A 5,820-nucleotide genomic window follows, 5' to 3' on the forward strand; every position below is an offset into this window, starting at 1 on the left:
GCCGACCGTAGAGTATCGGCGTATATATGCATTATTGCTGTTCTATTATTATCTATGACAACTGTACGGTAATTCTCCATCACCATCAGTTTACTTTGGACCCTTTTCACACTGGCCAGATTTAGAGATCTAGAGGGGCGATAGATTGGTACACTTGATGGGAGAACGTTTTGAGGTTATAGAACGTTCCTTTCCCAAGTTCGAACATTTGGGGAAATTGTTAAACACTCTCAGAACAAGCCGGTTAGAGGGATGCAAATATTATTTCAGTTAAAGTCATTTGTGTTGCATTTGACTAGAGGGACATTTTCAGAAAAACGTACCAATTGATGGGAAGAAAAACCGTAAAAATTAAGTTGACAGAATGAAAGTACCATTGATGTGAAAGTGGAAATAGAAAAAAGGCAATTCGCTGTTACTGACCGTATTAAACCAAGCACTGTAATATCAAAGTTCCCCTTTGTTACTCAATTATATCACTTTTGGAGTAAATGAAACAGAAATGCGTACAATTCAGTTGAAGAGTGGTAGAAAATATTGTATTTAATGAAACAGAAATTTGTGCAAGGTAGAAAATATTCAATATTATTTTTTCAGAAGCAGTATATTACCAAATAAGCTAAAACAAAATGCGCCATAATAGTCATTGAAAATCTTTCGTTCAGTATAAAGTTCATAATTAGAAAGAGGCAACCGCCTATATAATAACTTTGCATCTAAATCCTCAGATCCTAAAGCAATATTAGGAATTACTCGATTCTTCATCATCAAACCCTTGAATGGCATTTATACTTTTCAATCTTTGTTACGGAACTTAAATCAAAGTTACAATTGAAATACTTATAATGTTAGCCTAGGAAAATCCATATTCAGGTATTCGTATATTTTTTTTAATATTTCAAAACAACTGTGGAACACATTCCTTAATTTTGCCCCCCTCAAAACAAAATGTTTAAAATGGAACAACATTTTTGTTGTTGCTATTGATGATGTTTATAGTTGGAATGAGAAAACCAAATAAAATGGCGGGCCACAGAATTGTAGTTCAACTAAAAAGTTTATTGCCCTAAACAAAACGTGCCAATTTCAGGCCCGTAACCAGGATGGGTTCCCTGGGTTTCGAAGAACCCCGCCGCTTGCCAACATCAAAGAAAGAGAGAGAGAAAGGAGAACAAAAATAACCAAAAAGGAGAGGAGACGAGGAAGTGAATACAAAAATGAAGGTGAATAAAACAAAGGGCTTAAAATCAAGTCGATATGCAAACAAATATATATATATGATGTCTTTATGATAGCGATTTGAGTTTCATAATTTTGTTTCAGTGAGATACGCGATTATGCATCCTGTTAATGATTACAATAAAGTGCTGAATAGCAAAAATGTTTGATAAGCGAGATATGTATTACATTCCTAAATTCCAACGAACAGTGAGTGTTTGAAATATCCCTTTCCCTGCATGTGTTTAGTTCAGTAGGCCTGTATCATTTATATCAGCTCTTTTCACTTCAGGAAGAATATTATTTGAACGTATAATATCAGACAAACAAAATACTGAAAATATATGATCAAAATTGGACAAGGAATAACAGAGTTACGGAGTTACGCCATTTTAAAGATTTGCAGTAATTCGGAGAGATTCTTAGCATGTCTTCATGAGTAATAAAAAAGTAAACTGATATGTTCATATCCCCATTTTTTCTCTTGTATTTTATTACAAAATATCATTTTCATTCAAGTTATATCCTTCTTATTAAAAACGTGCTTAAATTGTCCGGTTTTCATATCTGAATATCACATCATTTCCTTAGCAAGACTCCCATTCTTTTATGATTATAAAAAGTGAATAGAATGTCCCGCTTTGTGGTCTAAACCTAAAAAAAAGCTCGCGTTTCACATTTGCAATAATTGTTTATTGGATATAATCTTTAATCAAAGCGTCCCTAAATTTCATTTTTGTCAGCAATATAGAAAAAAAAATCAGCGCGCGCTTTGCGCTCGCATTACTCGTTTATTCGGATAATATATTGTTCCTAGTTACAAAAAATGCTTAGAACGTCAATTTTCAGGTGAGAATATAAGAAAGTTTTAGCTCACGCTTTGCGGTCGCATGATTGGTTAGTGAGATATGAATCCGCCATGAGTCATTGCAAAAAGTTCAAAACGGTATCGGTCCCTTTTCCTGTTTTCAGGTCAGTATATTACGAATTTCAGCTCGGCATTTTCTTTCTCTTTCCTTGGCCATGAAAACTTTCTTGTTCCTTCCCCTTTCTCTCCATCTTTTCTGCCGACTTCAGCATTAGACAAAGACATTTTACATGTTCTGGAACCATAAATCGTACTATCAGTCTCGGCAAAGTAAAGCAGAGAAGTTCATTTATTCCGTAACAATTTGTGAAAGAAGTACATTGCAAAGGAAATTAGAAATTTTCAAGTTCTAAATAAGATGCAAAATTCATTTTTTTAAAACATTAAATATCGAACATATAATTCTTTGGAATTTGTTTTGGTTGGTAATTTTCCCTCTGTTCAACGTGATGTTGAAAAAAAGTTGTGGAATATCTTTTTACAAGGGTGAATAGCTATGATTTGTATTGGTACCTAGGTCAAGGGTACCTAATATGATTTATTTCTGTATGATCCGGAGTAATTCAGTAAAGCACGAATTTCTAGTATATTCAAGAATAAAATGTTACGGAGTTAATGCGTTATGGTACGGTGTCTTTATGCCTCATGGCCTATCTTAGTCTTTATTTCGAAGCCCTACCTTTTATGAAAGGTTTCTCTTATTAATAACTAATTATATCATACTAGATCCTTAACAGAATTGCCTAAGTGCATAAAGGTGCGTTACAGATGTTAAAGCTGTTCAGTCATACACTTAGTTAATAAAATAGTCCTTCATTTCCGCGTAATACATGAACCAAGTATGCTACTTCCCTATCAATTATTCATTAACGAATATCACTCTACTTCCAAACACATTATCATGTAATATCAGTCATTTTGAAAGGGAAAGAATCGTGGCAGTATTCGGGGGTTAAAATGAGTTTGGGACAAAGTTAAAGTGAAAATAACATCAAATTGATCACCAAATACCAAGCTGCCCTCACCAGACATTAATGCAAGTAAGAAATACAGAATGCATAGGAAAGAGAATGATAGTAATATCTAAAACTGACCAGAGACAGTGCCGATTCTAACAATGGCAAAAACGAAAGGCTCTTGTAATGAATGAAAAGATTTACGAGCAACTAGTCGCAAATGCTTTGTGGAGTCAGTCTATTAATATCATTGTGTTGATAATATTTGTTGAGAAAATGTTCAGGGGTGCGAAGCTAGGGGCCATATTAAGATAGTCGAGACACTTTTTGTGGATTGTGACGTTTTAGAATGAATGATCGTGGTAATTTTTCTGACTAAAATAAACTCATTGTAAGATTTGACTAAAAGTATTGGATTAGCCTAAATCAAATTGATTTCACTTATTGTATTCTACAATTGCATGACTTTGCTTTGATATATTAAGGAACCCTTATCAGACCTGTGGCCAGCGTTTTCAATCAGGGGGTTCGATTTCAGGAGTGGATCCAGCTTTTTTTTCACGGGGGGGGGCTCAAAAATTAATCTACATTTTTCCCGATCAGCTGCTCGAAGAGGGGACGGGGTAAGTTAAAAGATATTTTATTTTTATTTTCATCAAGAGGGTAATGTATCTCATAAGACGTTAACAGGTACTGTGAACGCGAAGCGCGAATGGAACCGTTTAATACGTATTCGGACCTAAAATGGAACAAGCACTTTTGTGAATTGTGATCATGAACCAAAATATTTAGAAAAATGATGCGAGCGCTTATATAGCGCGAGCTGAAGTTAAAAAAAGGGGATTTTAATGACCGTTATTTGTTAGAATTTAGGAAGAGGATGCGAGCTCGCATCCCCAGCTGATCAATCGATTACACCTGTAAAATTGACATTTTGAGAACCTTTTATAAGAATTCATGAAGAAGATAAGTATTTCTCACAAAACAATGCGAGCACGCAGTGCAGCGAAAGTTTTTAATATTCTGAAAACATGATATTTCAACGGCATTTACTTTATCATGAACAGGGCCGTTTAACATCACGGCGAATGTTGCAAGAAATGACTTTGCTATTTGAAATAAAAATCAAATCACCTGAAATTGTAAATGTAATTCTAAATGCACATGACTTGTTTGGAAAACACTTTTCGCGATGGCGAATCCTCATGTTAATCAGCAGCGACTTTAGACTTCACCGTCAGAATATAAACAATTTGGGGGTGTGGCTATTTGAAAAACAAAAATATATACAAATATTTTAACGCAAGGGTGTGTATTGATAACCCATGGATCTGGAAAACAACGAAATTCATTAGTAATGATTTAAAGTATGAACAGGGTAGACTGCAAATAGAAAGAAGAAATGAAAACTACTTCAACCAAAAACTGAGACAAGGTTCATTGATAAGAAAATAGAAACTCGTGACTCCTTCAACCCAAAACACGGAAAACTCGACTATCTGTGAACTTGAACTTTGTTCGGGTAACATAATAAAATCATTTGAATCCATCAACTATATAGGCCTAATCATTCTGTTCATGTGATTTATAATTATTAAAATTGACTATACTTCAAATTTGATGGTGAAGCGGGGAATTGGGGTTTCGTCTACTTCGAAACTGGGACCAACACAATTAAAATACACGGGCGTAGGCTGGTTTGAGCATGCTGGGGAAGTGGAACTAAAGTATGAAAAATCAGCTTTTGAAAGCAGAAGAAGGGGTACAAATTTCGTTTTGCGTTAGCGTCGGATCAACTCCTCTGCCTCAGCTGGAGGGTGCACATGCACCCAGTACACCCCCCCCCCTCAGCCTACGCCCTTGATGTAATATCGTTTGTCGTTGTGGAGTTGGTTCCGCTTTTTCGCCGATGTGACCGCAGCACTAGGCAAATGTGTAAAATGTTCATAATATTAATAATTCATGTCCTTAGAATAATGATCTCGGTGGAACTCAATTGTCTTCTTTCTTAAGAGATGTTCATAATAAAAAACATTGAAACAGTGGACTTTTTTAAACCGCCGCGCCTATAAGCATTGCCCTGGGTAGCGGGGTGGTGTAAATGTTATTTACTATAGGCAGCACCCCTGGAAATCAGATGAACAAGCAACAACAAAAAAATTGCTATTGCTCCCAAATGACAGAGATTTAATACATCCCCCCTTTTTTTATGAGGGACTGAGGGAGGGGGCCGCGCTTGTCCATTTTTTCTCTTGACCAAAATCCCCTTCATCTTGGAGTGATACCTTTTTTTTGTCATTTTCTCCCAGTACCCCCAATTTCAAAATCGTTCCCAGGGCCCAGGGACTGAGTAAGTGTGCCATGTCAAATCAGGAAGATTTAGTAAAATATATCATGGACCTACGTAGTGGATCCATGAAAATATGAAGTCGTACAAAATCAATATGCACTTCCATTGTACAATCATTCCCTGCAACCATAGGCGGCGGAAGCGGGGGGACGGGGGGGACGTGTCCCCCCTAAATTTGAGGAGGGGGGGGGACGGTCCCCCCCCCCTAAATTTGTTGTTGATGACCTTTTTTTTTTTTTTTTTTTTTGCTTATCAAATTTTTTTTCTACGTCCCCCCTAAAATTTTGGGGTTGAGAACCTTTTTTTTTTTTGCTTGTCAAATTTTTTTTTGTTGTCCCCTCCTAAAATTTTTGGCTTCCGCCGCCAATGCCTGCAACGAGAGACTTGACCCCGTTTGTTAAATATTTCTGGTCCAAAATTTCCATTCA

This window comes from Lytechinus variegatus, chromosome 12 (genome assembly GCF_018143015.1).
Source record: "Lytechinus variegatus isolate NC3 chromosome 12, Lvar_3.0, whole genome shotgun sequence".
NCBI lineage: Eukaryota > Metazoa > Echinodermata > Echinoidea > Temnopleuroida > Toxopneustidae > Lytechinus > Lytechinus variegatus.